Source organism: Dermacentor variabilis, chromosome 1 (assembly GCF_050947875.1).
Source record: "Dermacentor variabilis isolate Ectoservices chromosome 1, ASM5094787v1, whole genome shotgun sequence".
In the NCBI taxonomy this organism is placed as follows: Eukaryota; Metazoa; Arthropoda; class Arachnida; order Ixodida; family Ixodidae; genus Dermacentor; species Dermacentor variabilis.
In genome coordinates this window covers 266,767,144-266,788,386 of record NC_134568.1, presented here as the reverse complement: position 1 = coordinate 266,788,386, position 21,243 = coordinate 266,767,144, and positions in this window count along the sequence as shown.

Here is a 21,243-nt window from a genome sequence, read left to right as displayed (position 1 = left end):
GCCCTTTTGCGAAGTCATTCTGCTACGCATAAGTTGTTGCAAGCCTGTATATGGTTTTGATTGTGGTCAGTTGTCGTGCCCTTCAAGCCTTTATCACAACACTGTTAAATTATGTAAGGCTCAGGAGCTCCTAAAGGATACGGCTTATTTACCTGCAGCACTGTGCTGATTGGTGCGAAAAGAAAGGTTAATTTATTTAATTAATACATAACCTTCCGCCATTTCCTTCAAATAGGTGCGGGCATACTCTCGCTTTCTTTTTTTTAGAAGTTCCTTTCACGGAATGCCATGTGCACTGATCTTCCTTATTTGACTATGCTGCGCATTGCGCGAACGGTAGCTGAGTAGCATATGCCCTTCAGTGGTCTTGCCTTTCACGATAGGTGATCGATACTCGGGAGATACAAAGATTGCTCTGCTATCATTTTTCCTTTCTTCAACCTTTGCATATTCGTGATCTTTGATTTTCTCCGAACTCAGGGGCACCGTTTCTTGCTCGAGTCTCTTTCCAGTGGAGCACCTCTCCACTGCACCTACACTCAATTGCGTACGCCTCCTGCTTTCTAGAATGCACCATACGCACCGCCTACACCCCTGGCTGTGTTGAGAATGGCGAGCCAAATGTTGTGTACCGTCTTTCGTTGTCTGTATGTTTTGCACAAAATTTTGACCCCGTGGTTATTTGTGTGCATCCGAAAAAAAAAAAGTCGATTGCAGCTGTTATTGTTTTCGTTACTATATATAAAGCGCCGCTAAAAGTTGTTACTGCGCCAAACCATGCATGTAATAGGGATGGGAAGTATTTTTCTCTGACGTGGTTGAAGAAAATTTTGCCATGAAAATCAAAAGTGAGGTGAAATGTTGCGGCTGGCTGCAACTTTATTAAAGAAAAAAAAGAAAGCACATGGACATCGCACCTGAACCAGACTTTGCGACTGCAATCTAAAATGGAGTCGGTGAGCGCGCGGCCCATCACTGTGATTGACGGGGATAATATTTCGTCCTAATGTGAGGTGGCCTAGCTCGCTGTGATGAGTGCTCAGAATGCAAGCGATCAAAGTATATGTATTCGCTGCAGTGACATTAAACCGACATCCTCGAGCTCTAATGTGGCCGGGTCGTTGTTTATCAGCGTTTGTGTGGCAACTGACGCATAGCAATGTCTTTTCGTGCTCTCATTTTAGCGTCGCTGTTTATGCGTCAATTTGGTTACTAGTGCTTTTGAATAAGTAAATATCAGAGAATTTTTCTGCTGCATCTCAAGTTTTTAATATCGCTGCTCTCAACAAAGAAAAGCCCACCTGGCAAACAAAACATCCATCAGAAGCCAGTGATTTCCGCGTCACTGTGACTAATAGAAAAAAAAGAAAAGAATGTCCCTGCCTTTGAATCTTTTAACGCCATGCGCGGAAGCAGAGTTTCCCTTAAGTGCGCGCCGCATTGTTTCCAATGGAGATAAATGAAGAGTTGCGCGGCGCCGCAGGGCATGGCGGCGTTTAGCTGCAGGCTTCTGGGCGTCGCCACCAGATATGAGCGCCTAAAACTCTTCTGCGACGTCGCTCGAAAAGCAGCTCAAATTAAGAGCACTGGACGGCTTCCGTTGATTAAGGCGTCGTGAGCGGCGGTCGGGAACTATGACTGAAACGAATAACACACACACACACACACGCAAAGAAAGGAAAAGCTGGGCTCGCAATCTCCGATACGCTGCGATGATTAATTAATGCCTAAGACAGCTTCAGAAACGCGCAGCGACACTGAACAACAAGAATTGCGAGTAAGAATTGATGACGCATGCAGGTTTTGGAATTTCGAAAGCGCCTAGCTTTTAACGGCACCCCGAAAATGCGCACTGTCAGCACGACAAGTTTCCGCCTACACCGAAAAAAGAAAATAAGCAGTCAGCGAAATACCGATGCTGAAGCCTGTCGTGCAGTTTAAGGTAACCATTTGGGCTGAGTTGCTTCTTCGAAACAGTTTGCAAAATCTAGGCAAACCATCAATAATAAAAAGCACGCTGTAGGCCTTCTGCTCGCTGAAATCAGACACACTGTTCGGAAAATGCACATATAGGTAGTACCATGGTTCATGTCAAGACAAACTGCAAATGAGTGTTGGGAAGGTAACTGTTACCGCAACCTCACTGTACAATCAGTGACGCGTTACGCTCATTGCGTTTATTGGGTTAGTATTACAATCATTGCATTTAAGCAACAAAATTACTAATAAGGAAACAACAGAGAATTAAGCCTAGCACCGCAGATATTGGGTCAAATTGGCTGAACTAACAAAATTTATCAACAAGGGGGAGATAAATGACATTCGAAATTATAACATTGTAAAGATTCAGGACGCAACAAATAAGGAGAGGGGGGAGTAAAACCAGCAAGGAACCAGGCGCAAGAAGTATGCAATCGTAATAAATAAATGAATGGAGCATAAATAGAAGAATGTTGCTAGCAACTTCGATGATATAATACAGGTAGCAAAGGAATTCTGTACTCAACCGCATGGTACCCAGAACAGCCACGTAGCCCCGACTAGACGTAGTTGTAGAAAAGAAAAGGCAAGGCTGTGTGTAATTTGGCACGAAGTGACAAGAGCTTAGCAAGATATGTCCACGCGAAAAGTGGCAGTAGAAGATAGACTAATAGACGATCTGACAAAAGATTGCAGGTATACTGTACTGAAAAAGCTTGCGACCGTTGATGCAGCATGCCTCACGATTATAATTACGTACCCAGACACTTGAAAGAAGGCCAACATACTGGTAACGCACAAGAAAAGTAGCCATTAAAATAGGGAGAGAATATAACCTGTTAAGTTGAATTATGCATTGTAGAAAATATTCACTGAGGCAAATTCGATTCGTATCAGGGTGATGCTAGACTTTTAGCGTCCCAGAGAACAAGCTGCGTTTAGAAAGGAATATTCAACAACTGGGATCACATTTCATCAGGGACGCAATTGAGGAGTCTGCGGATTACAGCGAGTACAGACGTATGACCGTTGTAGATTACGAGAAGGCCTTTTATTCAATCGAGATGCCAGCAGTCATCGCATTACATTGTGTAAGAATAAAAAAAAAGCATACGTGAATGTTTTAGGGAATAACCATAGAGATTACACTGCTACCAGAATTATTAACGAGAAAAGAAACATAGAGGTTAAGAAGGACATCAGGAAAGAAGACAGAATCACTTTGATGTTGTTCACTACAGCCGTGCATCAGTGTTCAAAATGCTTGATTGTAAATGAATAGTTGTAAGGATAACCGGGGAACATATAGGTGACCATGCAGTTTGCACATAACCTTGTCCAGTTGAGCAACGCTGGGAATGAATATCGGGAAATGATTGAGTACTTGAAGAGGCAAAATCAAAGGGTAGGTTTAATATGATTAATTTGCAAAAGGCCAATATTATGTTCAATAGTCTGGCAAGGGAACAATAATTCTTGATTGGCACGATTATATGGTCTAACGTTTGTATGTGCATCTAATACAAGTAATCACAGTGAACCCGGATTATCGACTAAGAAATTTCCCACAGTCTGTGGTTTCTTATTGGCTTTAGCGTTGCGTTGCTAAGCGCGAGGTCACGGGATCAAATCCCGGCCACGGCGGCCGGATTTCAGCGGGGGCGAAATGCAAAAACACCCGTGTACTTAGATCCATCAGTATCAACCTAACGGGCTCCACGCTTGGATGACAAGGAAAAAAAAAGAAGCCTCAGAAGAAGAGAAGGACCGCTCAACAGGCGATCATACAAAAAATTATAGGCGTAACCACAAGAGACAGAAAGAGGGCTGCATATATTAGGAAGCAAATCGGTTTAGGTTTAAGATAAAGTGCAACAAGGGGAGTCATGTAGTGCGTAAATGCTTTCTCATAGGGTGAACTAGGCTGAGGCAAGGCAGGTGAAATGAGATATCGCTGGAAGAGATGTTGACCTTACAGTGCATGTAAGGTAGGCTAATGATTGTAATATGTCCCTTTCTGCGATCAGATAAATACAAAACAGCGTTTCAAGGCGGGAGTTCTTAGCGCAGTGTCTGTGGGGCTTCTCCGTTGTGTCCCGTCTTGAAACGCTGTTTTTTTTTCTGTTATAATGAACCACCTAGCACATGAGTCAATCCTTGTATGAGATCAGACATTGCGAAAAGAACTTTCTTTCATCGCTGTTAGTGAACTTTCTTTTGTAAACCAAAAATTAGGCGCAGTGTATGGGAAAAAGTTTCTAAAGGGCGGAGGAGTATCAACAACAACTACCACAATATTACCCGCAGTAATAATCGGAAAGTATTTTCTCGAATTTCCTCAAGGGACACCTGACCTGAAGGCTGGCTTCGTATGCAGCTCAAACGTCGAATGTATTTGGACCCTGGTCCGGACCATCCCTCAGCTCGACACAAAACAGAGTTAGGCGTATCTCATATCCAGGTCGCAGTTAGGCGTTCGAAGGCCTTTCGGATCTTCCAGAGCCGTAGATCAGAGGTGTGCACCGCATACAGAGAACCGACAAGTACCCTATGTGCTTTCTGGCGCTTCTCCTCGCTCCCGTCTCGCGCCTACCGATGCGTGTCAACCGTCCTGTTTTCTGAAACGCTGCAGAATTACTGCGCATGATTTTCTTCTTTCTCATTCTGTTCTTATCTTCGCTCCCCCAGATTCACTTACTTTTCTATTATCTAAAAAGGAAACAATCATAATTCTAGCTTTTTATTTGCCAATAGCATAATCTCATTATGAGGAACGCCGTAGTGGGGGACTCGGAATTAATCTTTACCACCTCCAGTTCTTTAACGTGCACCCAAAGCGAGATACAAGAGTTTTTTTTTTCTGCATTCTGCCCCCGTCGGGACGCGGCCGTCGCGGCCGGTATAGAACCCTCGGCCTCGTGAACAGCTGCGCAACGCTGTAACTATACTGAGCTACCGCGGTGGGTTACCTCCCTTTGCCTCTGTTTTTGTGTTCGTCTCGCGCACCGTAGCGCACACCGCAATAACTGTCTTGTGAGGCATTACGTATGGTCTGGCTGACAAAAAATTCGAGCCCAGTGGATCCGCTTATTATTCTCGCTCACTGCTCCTCCTCTATGGCTCGCACTCTGCCGGTGCTGTGCGGTAACTGCAGAAGGGTTAGAATACCTTATTCCAGACCGACAAATGACATGTCGAGTCTGGTTGAGCTTTTATTTTTTATTTCCAAGCTTTTATTCCCATATTATTTGTTTATTTGTTGTTAGAAAGAGGTGGGCGGAGGGACCTAATGGCGATAGTTACTTTTGGTCAACCATGACTGCTGCGACACTGCGAATGCAGCAGGAAATGCTTATGTTTATCGCTAAGTCCGTCGCCCGGGAAAAAAGAAAATACACATACACAGAGAGAGAAGACAGGAAACAAAATCAAACTAAATTAAAGCAGCGCAAAAAAAGTTGTGGGCAAAACAGTGAACAACACAAGAACGCAAACACGCACAAGCACACACCGGCACAAGCGCACACAAGCACGTGTGGAACAAGCACAGTCTTCAAGTTTCTGCCCCATATGTTATCACCAGTAGAATGCATTGATTGTACACCTTTCCATTCAATGATAATGGTAAGCTTCTAGTCAAGAACTGGCAATGTCTGCCATATGCACTCCAATCCATTTTTATTCTTCCATGAATTTCCCTTCTCATGATCAGGGTCTCCTGTGAGTAATTGACCTAGGTATGCGTACTCCTTCACAGACTCTATAGGCTGACTGGCGATCCTGAGCTCTTGTTCACTTGCATAAGTGACTAGTGCAAGAGTAGACACAAGGCACAATAGTGCGACAAGGACAAGCGCCCTTTTGTGCCGCGTGTCTACTCTTGCGCTAGTCACTTCAGCATGAAATACCAACTAGCCCGGTCTCACATCCTACTTCAGTTCATTTCTTGTTGTCTTGCCCGGCTGTTGATCATTATCGTTGTCTTCTGCATATTAATCTTCAAACCCACTCTTATATTCTCTCTGTTGAGGTCCCCAATCATTTGATGTAAGTCGTGCCCACTGTTGCTGAACAGGACAATGTTATCTGCAAATCGAAGGTTGCTGAGATATTCGCCGTTGATCCTCACTCCTAACCCTTCCCAGTTTAATAGCTTGAATACTTATTTCAAGCACGCAGTGAATAGCATTGGAGAGATTGTGTCTCCATGTCTGATCCCTTTCTTTATAGGTATCTTCCTTCGTTTCATGTAGCGAATTAAGGTAGCTGTAGAATCTCTGTAGATATTTTCCAAGATATTTACGTAAGCGTCCTGCACTCCTTGATTACGTAATGCCTCTATGACTGCTGGTATCTCTACCGAATCAAATGCCTTTTCGTAAACTACGAAAGCCATATAGAGAGGCTGATTGTGCTCTGGCGATTTCTCTGTTACCCGATTGATGACATGGATGTGATCCATTGTAGAGTACCCCTTCCTGAAACCTGCGTATTCCCTTCATTGACTAAAGCCCAGTGTTTCCCTTATTCGACTGGATATTATCTTGATGAATATTTTATATAATACTGGAAGTAAGCTAATGGGCCTATAATTCTTCAGTTCTTTAACGTCTCCCCTTTTGTGGATTAGTTTAATGTTGGCATTCTTCTCGTTCTCTGGGACCCTTGAAGTCGATAGACACTTCGGATAAAGAGCCGCCAGATTTTAAAGCGAATGCCTTTCTATAGGCTCATGGTGAAGTTTGTGTGAGCAGACCTGACTGCCGGAGCGTCCGCCGAAGCGTCATCACGCCATATGAAGACATATTAAAGACAGAGTAAACAATGAAAAATGATTGATAGTGACACTTAGTGAATTATAACGTTAGAATAGAGATTGATAGAGGTTAATAATGACTAATAATGACTACTAATGGCTTGTAATGACTAGAAATGACAGCGAAATGACCAATATGTCTAACGACGGTTTGTAATGATCACAATTGATTAGAAATCACTAAAATGCTTACTAATGACCAGTAATGACTAATAATGACAGAAGTGACTTGTGATGATGTCTGATGACTATGATATGACCAAATTGTCTAACGGCTGCTTGTAATGTCCACAATTGATTACAAATGACTAAAAATGCTTAGCAGTGAGCAGTAATGGCCAAAACAAAGAAGAGAAAGAGAATAGGCAAAGAGAAAGAGGCGAATGATAAGAGGAGGAAGAGTAGGCCTTCGCCACTAACCTCTTGAGAGATCTTAAGAGATTCTGTAATTTTTTTTCAAGCATTATGTCTCCTCCATCTTTGATTAAATCGGCTGTTATTCCATCTTCTCCTGCCGCTTTTCTCCGTTTCATGCTTTGCAAGGCCCTTCCTACTTCATCGCTAGTTATTGAAGGAGCCTCTTTAACTTGTTCTTTACTACTTCGAATGGAGGTATCATGGCTGCTCTGGGTACTGTACAGGCCAGTATAGAATTCTTTCAATGCTTTTACTATGTCTTCGAGACTGCTGGTTATATTACCCTGCTTATCTTTCAGTGCATATATCCTGATTTGTCCTATGTCAAGTTTCCTTCTCACTTATTTCATGCAGCGTCCATTTTTTACTCCTTCCTGAGTCTTTCTCACGTTATGATTTCGAATACCCCGTATTTTCTCCTTGCTGATAAGTTTTGAAAGTTCCGCGAATTCTATCTGATCTATTGAGTTGGCTGTTTCATTCTTTGTCGTTTCTTCATTAGGTCCTTTGTTACTTGGGAGAGCTTACCTACTGGTTGCCTTGGTGCCTTGCTTCCCACTTCAATTGCTGCCTATGAAGCCAGCCTAGTTACGGTTTCATTCATTACCTCTATGTCATCTTCATTCCTCTGTTCTAAGGCTGCATATTTGTTTGCAAGCACCAGCCTGAATCGGTCTGCTTTTACCCTTACTGCGTCTACATTGGCCTATTTCTTCTTGACCAATTTTACTCTTTCTTCAAATTGAGGTGTATCCTAGCCCTCACTAACCTATGATCACTGCGGTTTACCCTACCTAACACTTATACATCGTGCACTGGCTGGGACGGCAGAAACTATGAGATCAATTTCATTTCTTGTTCAACCATTAGGGCTTTTGCAGGTCCACTTTTTGTTTCAATGCTTTCTGAAGAAGGTGTTCATTATCCGCAGCTTATTCCTTTCCTCGAATTCCATGAACATCTACCCTCGAGCGTTCCTAGAATCGACGCCGTAGTTGCCAATTGCTTATTCACCAGCCTGCTTTTTCCTCACTTTTGCATTGAAGTCGCCCATGACTACAGTATACTGAGTTTGCACTTTTCGTATCGCTAACTCAATATCTTCATAAAATTGTTCTATTTATTCATCATCAGGACTGGAGGTTGCAGCGTAGGTTTGTACCACCTTTATTCTATACCTTCTATTCAGCTTTATTACGACTATTGTTACCTTCTCATTAATGCTGTAGAATTCATCAATGTTGCCCGCTATGTCCTTATGGATTAGGAATCCTACTCCGAACTGCTTCTTATCTGGTAGTCCTCTATAGCAGAGTACGTGGTGATTTGTCAGCACTGTATAAGTCTCACCAGTTCTTCTAACCTCACTAAGGCCAATGATATCCCAAACAATGCCTGGTAGTTCGTCAAGGAGTCCTGCTAGGCTAGCTTCACTTGAGCGGGTTCGGGAAGGGTACGAAAACTCCCTATACCTCCCCTGGGACACTCAGTCCCATGCCGATACGCGGCGGCAGTGCCGCTTAAAGCACTGGCAGTTGCCGGACATCCAAGTGGAAATAATTCCCAAACAAAACATTGCCTCTATGACGTCACTGATGAGGTCAGTAGGCAGTAGGGTAGGGCGCGCCGCCGGGAGGAGGAGGCTTGCCTCAAAGCCCTCCTTCCCCCTTCGGATACCAGCGGGCTGTGTTCGTGCTCCCTTGCAAGTCCGCTGGCCGCGAGGCGACATTGGCCAAATCACGGAGCAGAACTCGCTGGTGGTGGTGGTGGTGGTGAAAAATTTTTATTGATGAGAAGGCCAAAAGTAAAAAAAAAAAAATTAGGTGTGCCGTGTTTACGAAGTGCTTTTGGTCGGCGGCGTTTACCTTGGAAGCTTCATCTTTGAAAGCACTGGCACAGCGTTTATACACACCAGTGCTAACAATTATAATGAAAAATATTTATGTAGAAAGCCGTCGTTAATTACCAATATTCGCAGGTAACATATTAAATTTCGTCATTTCGGGAAAGTAGTCGCTTTGAAATTCCTAACTTGTGGTTAAGTTTAGGGCTGCAGTTCAACTAGTCCACAGATATAGTAGGGGTTAATATAGAGAAAATAACTTCCTGGCACCATGAATCGTTACGTGTGTTGTGAAGAGGATCAACTAAACCTGGCCGATTTCTATATCAGGCAAAACGCAACACAAGTAAAAGTTCAACGTTTTTGTTTTTCCCGAATTCCGTACTGGAAAAAGACTGACCTCCATGCAGTCTGAAAGCATCAATCTGCAGAAACAATTTTCATGCACAACTGAAATCTGTACATAATGAAGGAACATAGATTGCAGAAGATCCAAACCGATGCGAAAATTAACCATCACGGGCTGGTCACACGGAACTTAACTATCACGTATTTAATGACGAAGACATATTTTGTGGCTTGCAGATAGAAGGTAGAATACAATACATGTATTTCATTGAGAATATTGGAAGTAAGGATCCAATAATTTTAATCTGGCTACATGAATCTGCATGAACAGGAAGTAGCATATAATTACTCTCATTATTTGAACCACGTGCCGAATGAGGACGCATATTTCTATAACGCTTACAAGCGCATTTGATATAGCTGTCGTCATACTTTGCGTCGTATTCATACATACAGAAAAACACAGCGAGTATTAGGACACCATTTTCACACAACACGAACGCAATAACCAACCCAAGCCAGAGGGTCCTTAGAATAAGGAATCCTCCCACCTAGGGTGAACCGGGTCTCTGACTCGCATTACCGTTTCAAAAAATACAAATAAAAGTTTAGTTCTCTCTCTCTAGCACTCTTCATTGCAAGGGGGATTTGCAGTGCCTACTTAATTAGAATTACATGCTCTATACTTGTATTACTGGTATAATTAAATACATTGTGTGGGCAGAACAAATAACATAGCGCCTCGTCGCAAGTGCTCAAAAACTTGCACACACCGAAGTTGAACCTAAAGTAAGGTAACTGAGCGTATGGTATCGTCTACGCTCAAAAATTCAGATAAAGTTGAGAGCTTCAACCTTGTTCAGTACGATATCTTAGTGATGGTGCATGAAAACCGAACAAGAAATTATGTACGTGCATCCATTTGCCATCATTGCTCTTGAAATTTGATAAGAAATCACGGCTGTCTCTATTTTTTTTTCTTTAATTTAGCCTTGTCTGTATGTGTCGACAAAGTAAAGAGGGCACAAAATGTATAGCCCAACAAACACGCACTCAAGCCCTTCAGTACAAGTATTTGACCGACAGCAGATGGGCTGCCGTCATGACGAATGGGTCGAGCGACACTGCTCCAACGTCAGTCCACTCAGGCTTGCACAAAACTGCTTTACTCATGCAAAATGAATACCTGCTCAGTAAATAAAGTGAAATACTTGTGCTTACCTGCTGTCATTAGGAAACCCGAAAAACATCGCAGAACTGGAATTCCCGGTTTTAGATCCCCACAGAGCCGAGCAACACAAGTGATGCCGAGAATTAGCCATCTTCGTCAAATGCTTGCTTGACTTCGTTTCCTGCGTCTTCCATTTGTTGCACGCCAGATCAAGCTTCTCTCTCTTAGATTTCCTATCTTCATACTTGGGACGAAAACCAAAGCAGATGACCAAGCGCGGTCCGACTAGTAATATCAGTGGTAAGGGTGGGTGGAGGTAAGCTCGACGGACGCATGAAGACGGGCACTTCACCCAACTTAAAGTTCATAAAAAGAGAAATAAAAAATTAGTTAGGATGTCCGGAAACCGCTAGGGGCGCGCATGTTCCTTGCAACTGAAACTAGCACTCGCCTTCCAGGTGTTTGTTCGGTTGTTAAACGTTGCCACGATCAGTTTTCATTGGCGTCCTGTCCGGGTCCAGATATTCTTAGCACCCTCTGCTGCATTGCAGGTCTGACCGCTGCCTTAGTCAGGTGCTCCGCAGCTGCTGGGAATGAGGCTCATTGGTTAATCGAATGAGTCATTTGAGAGGGAGTGGCCGAATACATCACCAGAGAGGCCAATTCCTGTTCTGGTGAGGGAGTGCCTTTTGTTGAAGCTTAGCGGGTCTTCCTAATTTGGTTGCACCTGGACTCGTACACCCCACTGGCTCTCGTCGTTTTTACCTGTGTCAAGCGCCACTCCAAGCCTGGAGATGTAGTGTACTGGAGGAGGTGAATTCGACCTTCACACCTTCAGATTGAGAAAAAAAAAAGCGCGAGGATTAGAACTTCTGACTATTGCAACCGAGCATTCAAGCTAGCTCAGTCAGATAACCCTGCAGGCTGTGAGGCCACCTTATGTCGGATAATTCCAGCCCAGAGGATCCTACATGCCTGAAGACACGCTTGAATTATCCGCGATAGGCAGCTTACACAGGGGAAATCTTTTTAAAGAGCAAGTTCGTCTTGGCATGTATATCCGATGGATGAATACTAAGACTGATGTTAGTAATTTGTCCTCTATATATTATTTTGAGGAGGGGGGGAGGTCTCACTTTGAGGTCAGCACAAGGCATGTCAGTCTAAGTCCATTTCGTAGATCGCGCATGTCTGAAAACACGCTTGAACTGTAGTAGTGACTAAAACGACAGCGACAGCATCAAAGATTCACATCGGTAGCGATGGCACGTGGTCACTCCATAGTTGTCTTCGCATAAGTGTAGTGCATCTTTCGCGCTAGGGTGAGCGGCAGTCGGGCCACGATTATGAGCATGTGATGGTTCGCTCCGCTGACGTCATAAACCCATTCTGCCAGGGCAGGAGAGTATCGAATCAAATATAAATGTACCTGGCATACTATCTTAAGATATTCTTTGGCTATATTGTATCTGCATAATTATACATTCAGCGAGAAGTGTATCAGTATCCCTATTCTTGACATCCCTATCACAAAATTCACAAAGATTCACTGAAGACCAGCAATGACGGTAATTAAAGCTTATTCTATCAGACGACAATTTCATGTTCTAATACTTCTCATAACCAAATACGACCAGCAATGTCAATAATGCGCAACACAGTGCCACCTAGGAGCACCACCTTTTTTTAAATTTACCAAACGGTAAGCGCCAGCTCACCTCAATTTTTTTCAGAAAATAGAATGCTGTACCACAATATTGCATCAACAACGAGAAGTAGGGGGAGCCAAAAAGTGAAAGCTATCCTCATTTTTTATTACAAGAGGGAAGCAGCTTAATAACATCAGAACAATATGATTATAGAATATTTATCAATCTTCAGTCACTATCCCTTATTCCAATGTGCCTCATAATCATCTCGCGGCTTGGGCACGTAAAACACCAGAATTTAATTTATTCTTTTATTTATTTTATTTAAGGGGCATGTTGTAATCCCGAACTTAGTGAGCCAGTACTTGAAACGTACCATATTGCTAGAACCTTTGAGCGTAGAACCACTTTTGAGAAATACATAGTGAGAATGGGGGCTGTGAAAGGCATGTGGATTTTCCTTAGTGGGGTAAACATATATTAACTGGAGCAGCAATAATTTCGCTGCAGTTTACTTCGAGTGCACTTTACAAGCGGCAGATAGCGCCACTGTAGAATCCCCGCAGGAACGCTCCGCACTGGGATTCGATACCGCAAAATCAGGTGTACACTCGAAAACAATCTTTATTGCGTACCCGCCGTGGTTGCTTAGTGGCTTTGGCGATGCGCTGCTGAGCACGAGATCGCGGGATCAAAACCGCGGCGCCAGCACTTCAATAGGGGCGATATGTAAGAAAGCCCGTGTCCAGTGCATCGGGGGCACTTTAAGCATCACCAGCTGGTCCATATTACTCCGGAGTCTCCCACTACGGGGTGCTTCATAATCATATCGGGATTTGGGCATGTGAAATCCCAGAATTTATTTAATTTTTATTGCACTTATTCCGTTCGCCGCGAACACCCGACCGCCGTTGTAGTGGCTCTAGCACATACTGCCAGCACAGCCCCCTTCACGCCTTCATGCTGTTAGAAGTCACGTGGTCTAACAAGACACTCGTTAGATTAGTCCGCGGTAGCTGCAAGAAATTAGGTCGGCAATTCAGCGTCTGGAATGATCTGGATACCATGATTCAGAAAGCATGACAAATACTTATCGCCTCAATATCTTGTTCTTGTATCACGATATATTTTTACGAAGTATCTTTGTCCATGCCATGGTCACTACTTTCTGCTGGTTCTGCTGCTCGCAGGTTGGATCGCTGAAACTGACCTTGACCTGAACGCGTCTACACATGCGACCAACTATCAATCAGCACCGCACGCACTGTGCTCAGGGCGAAAGTAGTGCCTACTTTATGTTTGGACACTTTGGTTCAACAGATGCGCTCTGAAAACGATGCAGTCGAGTACTGCTCAAAGTAAACACGCGAGCGCCTTTACACCCATTCTGACTTTGAATCACTTTTCAGAACTGGCTGCTCTTCGCGCTGCACTTTGTTTCATCAATCGGGAACCACCTCGACAATGGTCAATCTTCAGTCACCCAAAGGCAGCCCTACAATCTGTGCTATCAGCTCTGCGTCGCGGGCCATTCGAACAGCTCGTGTTCGATATTAGATGCCTACTCCATACATCACATGAGAAAGGACATTACGTGACCTTTCAGTGGCTGCCAAGTCACTGCGGCGTCACAGGAAATGAAGACGCCGATAAAGCCGCTCGGGCAGCTCTAGAAGACACACAGGAAGAGGCCATACCACTTTCACGATCCGACGCAGCCAGCAGACTTCGAGTGCTTGCACAGCAGATAACGCTCTCTCTCTATATGGTGCACGCCAAGCAGCCAGACCAACTGGAGTAATTGTAAATACGACCTGCCCTTTTTGATGCATCTCTTTATGCCAACTGGACTTCGCCGAAGTGAGGACACTCTGCTTTATCGCTTATGGCTAGGGGTGGCCTTCACGAAATCTTACTCATTTCGCATTGGAATGGCCTACAATGCTCTCTGCAATGCCTGTCTTTGCGAGGAGACGCTGGAACACATTCTGTGCGACTGTCCTGAATATAATCTTCAGAGACAGTCCCTGGCGTCCGTTCTAGCGCACCTTGACAATAGACCATTGTCAGTTGCAACTACTTTCACATATCGCCGACAGAAGACATCGCAGCTGAAGGCGACGAAGGGACTACTTCGGTTTATGAAAGAGACGGGCTTGGACAAGCGGCTGTGACAGTGATGTCACGTACCGCGCAAGAGTGACGGACTGTAACTGACGATGTGTGTGCTGTGTTATGTGCTCTCTCTCTCCTCCCCATATTTCATCCCCCCACCCCGCTCCCATGTGTAGGGTACCAAACCGGTTAAGCTAAACTGGTTACCCTCCCTGCCTTTCCTTCTCCACTTTTTCCTTCCTTCCTTCCTTGAATCACTCTTCATTGTTCAATATTTCTTTCTAAAAAAATTAAATTATAGGGTTTTACGTGCCAAAACCACTTTCTCATTATCAGGCAGGCCGCAGTGGGAGACTCCGGATTAATTTCGACCAACTGGAATTCTTTAACGTGCACCTAAATCTAAGTACACGTGTGTTTTCGCATTTCGCCCCCCCCCCCCCCCCCCATGGAAATGTGGCCGCCGTGGATTCGATCCCGCGACCTCGTGGTTAGCAGCCAACACCATAGCCTCATTTCTTTCTTTGGCTCTTTTTCTGCCTTCGATCGCATCTACAATACTTGGACTGTCATTTGTGTAGCATGGTGGCGTGTCTTTCTTAGCGCCACAAACCACAACGCATAATTTTTGACCCACTTAGTTTTATACGTACCTCGATATTCTTATGTAAGTTCGGGAATCTAATGCAATGCCCATAGTGCCGTTTGTCTCTCTCTCTCTTTCTCTCTCTCTTTGATAAACTGGAGCGAAGTTTCAGTTGTGGATAGCTCAGAAAATCGACTAGTAATAGTTATTTACTGTACTAATTAATCTGAGATAAAATAACACTTTATAGTGTTTTGATACGAATGCACATTCAAGGCTAGAAACGAAGGGAAACAAGCTCTTCTAATTTTTCTTCATGTTACATGCTGTTTGGGCCTGGTGGAGTTAATATTTGCGATTGAACGTTCAAATACATTTGGTAGTCTTTAACTGCTTCTCTATCGCCCACCATTCTTCTATGCTGAGCAAACAGCTCTGTTTTCTCAATAACAGATCGCGAAACAATGACACGCTTTCGGTTTTTCTTGCGTTGACTTTGTTTTATAACAAGACGTGTTGTTGGCGAGTTGGCTCATAATGTAGACTAAATTAACAGAACTAACAGAGCGCCAAGAAAGACACCGACAAGCAAGAAAGTTGCGACAAGTTAAGGACCGCGGAAAGAGCGATGGAACGAAGAATGCTAAGCGTAACGTTAAGAGACACTAAGAGAGCGGTGTGGATCAGAGAGCAAACGGGGATAGCCGATATTCTATTTGACATAAAGAAAAAAAAATGGAGCTGGGCAAGTCATGTAATGCGTAGGTTAGATAACCGTTGGACCATTAGGGTTACAGGATGGGCGCCAAGAGATGGGAAGCGCAGTCGAGGACGGCAGAAGGCTAGCTAGAGCGATGAAATTAAGAAATTCGCAGGCGTTAGTTGGAATCGGTTGGCGCAGGACAGGGGTACTTGGAGATCGCAGGGAGAAGCCTTCGTTCTGCAGTGGACATAAAGGAGGCTGCTGCTGCTCATGATGATTGCTTCTCCAATCGTAGCGGCTGCCAGGTGGTTCTATTCATTTAATGAAGCATTTTGCGGCAACGACATATAATTTTTCCCGCATAGGCGATTTTCAATAAAATTAATTTAAATCATGGGGCGCAACGCTGCGAAACTGCACAGTGGTTTATGAGATGCGCCATAGTGGAGGGCTCCAGAACCACGTTGATCAACTGGCTATTCTGTAAGCGTCCACAAAGTCCACTGTCCATTTCACTGCGCACTGACTGAACAGAACTCGAAGCCCGTATAGGGCAGGAACCAATCGTGACCGCCGGCTCTCAAGCTCTGTTCGCAAGCTCAAGAATGCAGTGGGCAGTTCACTGAGTGCCTAAATGTGCGCCTAAATCTAAGTGCACAAGCGTGTCGGGCATTTTGCACTCATCGAAATGCGGCCGCTGTGGCCTGGAGTCGAACCTATGACCTCGTGCCCAGTAGCATGACGCCATAACCACTGAGTCATCGCAGCGGGTGGGCGATCTTCCTTTGCTTCTTGATGAGCAGCAGTCGAACAAGGAATGCCTTGTTCGATCACTGTTTGGGGAAGGGTATTAAAAGGTTCGAGAGGAGAGCGATAAGAAAGGGGAAAATAAATGAAAATAATCATAAAATGAGCGAGTAAATTGTTATTGATATTTATAGGTCAGACAACTGATAAATTCTGATTTTCTATATCATGAAGCAACGTTCGTGCATTCTTCGCTCGACCACTGTTCATCACCTCAAGTCTCCATCTTCCTTGAGTTTCTTATTCCGGGTTCCTTTGTTCCTGCACGAACGTCACTTCATGATACAGAAAACCTGAATTCACCCACTGTGTCACCTGTAAATATCAATAACAAGGGCTTAATGGCTTAAGCTACATTCGCGCAATGAAGACGTTTATTCTCTGTCTATTCTCGCTCATTTTATACGTATTTTTATTTATTTTCTTTTTTTCGCTCTCATCTCGAATCTTTTAATCCCCTTCCTCCTCCTCCTCCTCCCTATGCAGAGTATATAATAGTATATGGCACATGTCAGCGGTCGTACTCACGCCGGTAGAAATTTCCGCCTTCCCAGAAAGGGCTTTTCATACTCTCTCTGTCTCTCTCTGAAAGACGCCACAATCGTGTTTTATCTCCAAGCTACGTGTTTCCGACCCCACCGTGTGGCCAAACACTCCCTGTGTCAAAGTCAAGCAGTCCCGCTAAATCACAACGAGACCGCGGCTGTCCTGACAATTAAGGCTGGAGCTATCGCTGTGAATGCACTGGGGATAGCTGACAATTCGTTCAGCGATGACCATCTTTGTAGTTTGCTGAGCACTGGTTGCGGTCGCATATTATAACTGGCATGCGATTTAAGCGTCATCGCCCGGATGAACGTTGCACAAAAATAAACGAACTTTATGTGTCAAATATATTTAGGGGTGTTTTCCTCATTACTATCAGAGATGGTAAAACCGATGGGAAATCAATTATAGCGGCATAAAGTAAAATGACCCCAAAAAAGTTTTAATCAGTGCCTGCGAGTTATTACAGGTGCCGAGTGGACAGGTCCGAGCGGCGAACTTGTTTCCGCTGCAACTTCGTCAGAAAATGCAGCCGACAGTGAAGGCGCAACCCGCCGTACCTTGGCACATTTCATCCGTGCCTCTGGTAATGTGCCGCGGAAGCTACAGATAGAGACACACAGTGAAGACGCATTCACGTAACCCCATGTTCTTTTTTCATAAGAACTTCATTTGAGAACCACAATAGACCTTTTCCTAATTCACAAGGGCACTTCACAGCGTTGCGCATTGGCCCGTCTATAGGAGGCATTGGTCGTCCTTCAAATGAACACAACGGGCTCTGAGCATGCTAGAACTTGACTGTGGCACGTGGCTCAGCGCGGGAGCCATGCCTGCGCGTTTCATCTCATGAAATGTCCCAATTGCATGTATCTGTGCAGATTAAAAATTTGGCTGCGCCGCCATTACCTTGGAAATTCCATTTAGACAGAGAGAGAGAAAGAAATGCTTGCTTTAATTACAGCTGTAGATGTCTGCCTGGTTCATGGCTTGGTAGGCGTGGGCAGGTGTTGGGTAAAATAGTATATAAACAAGGACCCCGCGTCCGCACACAACACATACATCCACGGACACGCCCGCACAAGAGTGTCAATAATACCCGCACCTTTCAAGCTTACTCAGGCCCAACTCGCCGGCGGTGCTTCTCCACGGGACAAGATTGTTTCGCGTCTCCCAGCGCGAGTAGCTGTACCGGCTCAGCACGTGCCTTCAGAGCGCGGCTGCCTCTCAAGTAACGGCAGTATTCGTATAAAACAGTTCGAAACTCTTCGATAAATCTGTTTCCTCACAGAATTTTAGACTTAAAGGCGTTGGTGTATGGGGCACGTTCAGACTGATACGGTAAAAGCATGCTTAACAATGAAGGCTTAGCTTTACAATAAGGAAGGTCTATTACCGGTGTGCAGAAATTTAAATTTCTTTTCGCAATGAATAGATGTAGAAATGCTATGTGGAAGCCCATCAGCTAACTTTCGCAGTTATTGTACTGGTAATTGTACAGGTTACACGATGTAATCATGATCCGTGATCGCAAGCGACCAACTGTTGTTCCGTATGAAATATCTGCGCGCGATGCTATCATCTCTCAGTTTACACGGTGGTCCATAAATTGAACATAGAGCTAGGTATTTTATTTCTTCGCGTAGAATTTTATAAAATGCATGGCCTTTCACAGGGGCTCTCAGATCAACGATCAAGCGAAAAATGATTTTTTAAAAATTAAATGTAACCCAAAATTGAGGGGAGCACTCGGCATTCGGTGTGTGTGTGTGGCCGTACGCATGCAGTGCACCTCTTAATTTGAGGGTAGAACATCGTCACGCCCTAGAAAGACTGTTGGTTGCTTCTTCGTGACTCCCATGTCAAAAAAACTTCAGTCATCGGCTAAAACAAGGAAAGAGTGTAGTTGCTTTCGGTGTGCCTAAGCCAGTTTCAGACGCAGACACATTGAATACCCATCGTGCTTTTTATGAACGCGGTGCATAAGGTGCTGACTCTGAACGATAATAATGGTGCATGTTATCCGACTCACGCTGCTAGCCTTGGTTAGCGATGGGAGCGGGATGAGAAAGAGAGCTTAGTCGTTAAACCTTTCCCTGGTCGCGCTATCCTTCCGCGAGATCAGCCTCTTGTTGTGCAAAGCTCCTTTACCGGCAACCCTGTGCTGAGACAGTAAACGATGGCTCGTAAATTCTACAACCTGCTCGTACCCAATAATATCCGAGGAACCTTACCTTTCTTTGCTCGCGGTCGCAATAAACAGAATCAACGGACTTTCCTGCATTTTACTCTCTTCTCGGGATTTTTTTCTCTCCTCGTTGCAACGACGATGTTGATAAGGCCCGAAATGGGAAAGCGCGCGACAGAAGGGAAGTCTGATAAAGGCAGCCACGGAGGTCGCTTAGCTGCGAAGGTGCTGGAATGCAGCGCATGGCCGCGGGAGGCAAAGTCTCGCCGAGCAAATAAAGTGTGTCTCCCCCCTTATCTGCAGCTAATGATGCAGGCCGGAACCATTATGTAGTACGGTGCACTAATGCAAAATAAACGCTGCTCCGAGATTGGCGCGGAGAACCCAAGCGCTCGTGTCGCTGTGGACTGCGCCATCTCGCTTTCCCCGGACGCTTCCGCTTCTTGATGAATAATAACCAGCCGGCCGCGGGTGGTAATGAAGAAAGTTTGACCTGGCGGCAACGTGGCCAAGATTCGGGGGCTTGGGTGCCGGTCATTAATAATCCATAAAGGCGACGAGAGTAACAGTTCTCGGCCGGAAGGAGGCTGCCTTCGTACTCGGCGCCTGACACGGGCGAAGCGCGGACGCACCGGCGCCGTCACGCTGGCGCCGCAGTTGCTGGTGGGTTGTTCGGTCAACTCCACTTCCGAGCCATTAATACCTTGCGGCCGAACATGACGGCTGCCTCAGTGGTCGTTGCGAGCATTCACACAGTGAGAAGGGGGGGGGGGGGTGTGTGCTCATAGGCTGCGACCCGCCTGCTTGCTCTCGAACATTCAACAGGAATGAAGGACCATTGCGGTTGGTGGACACGCAGTGCCGGCCATTCTCCCTGTCTACAGCTTCAACAGTGCCGCCTTGCATATATTAGAACATGGAGCGTCGGCGTCGCTAAATGTGCATTCATATTTCTATCAGGAACGAGGTGGTGCGCAGAAAAAGGCTGAACGAACAAGGGCTGACTAAAATGAACACTTATTTTGTTCCAGGTCCTCAGTCTCTGACCGTCAGATGCGAAGTCTATGTTTGTTATTGAAGACAGTCAGCGCTTGTTCTTGTAGCCTTCTGTCACCGCGTCATCTGCGCTCGAAAAATAAATACGAACCAGCTAGTGCTCCTGAGTATTGTAGTACACTCGGATCTGTTGGTAGGTGCCACACGTTGTGTGGCGCTTATGACACATTATGCCAACGAGAATCGATATTAAGAAATCCTAGCGCAGTATCTATAAAATAATGCCTTCACAGTCTGACGTGCTTCGGGTTCAATATAAACTATAGAGGGCAGTGAAATTGCAGATAAGTGAGAGAGAGAGAGAGAGAGAAACAAAGGAAAGACAGAGAGTTTAACTAATATCTCCATTTGGCTATATCTTTTACTGGAGAAATGAAAGAGAGCACACGAAAGATGAAAGAAAAAGAAGGGAATAATGAGTAATATAAAACTGCCTGTGTGGGCGCTGTCACATTGTGACGGTGCCGCATAGTCATACATAGGGTCAATGTCCTGCTGAGACATAAAATGTCACACAGCGCACAGGGTTGCACAGTCCCGATTTGTTGCATAATGCGCTAGCTTTTAGGTAACGCAGCAGCGGCTCGCGCTGATGTCCGTCTAGGACGTGTTAGAGAATTTTGCTTTCGGTGAGTGGGCGCTTCTCCAGCTCATCTGGCATAGAGGAGGGCGCAGCACTTTGCTTATTGAAACAAGGGCAGTCTCAAAGAGTGTGAACGATAGTTTCGCTGCTCGAGCGAAAGATATAAAGTGAGCTGTTGGCAATTCCGATGATAAAGGAGCGTACATTTGAATATGGTGGTTGTGGTGGTGATGGTGGTGAGTTGTGGAAACAGGCGGGCTTAGCCTAGTGATCAAGGCCGGCAGTTTCTGCATTGCCTAGATCATGAATGCAGGCCTCTGCTCAACCAGGTTAAGATCCTGCGCAAGTGCAGTAACAAAAAAGCATGGGAACTTCTAGAGGCATATTATATAAAAAAGACGGGACAAGCATGCATCAGTGACACATCGGTCATGC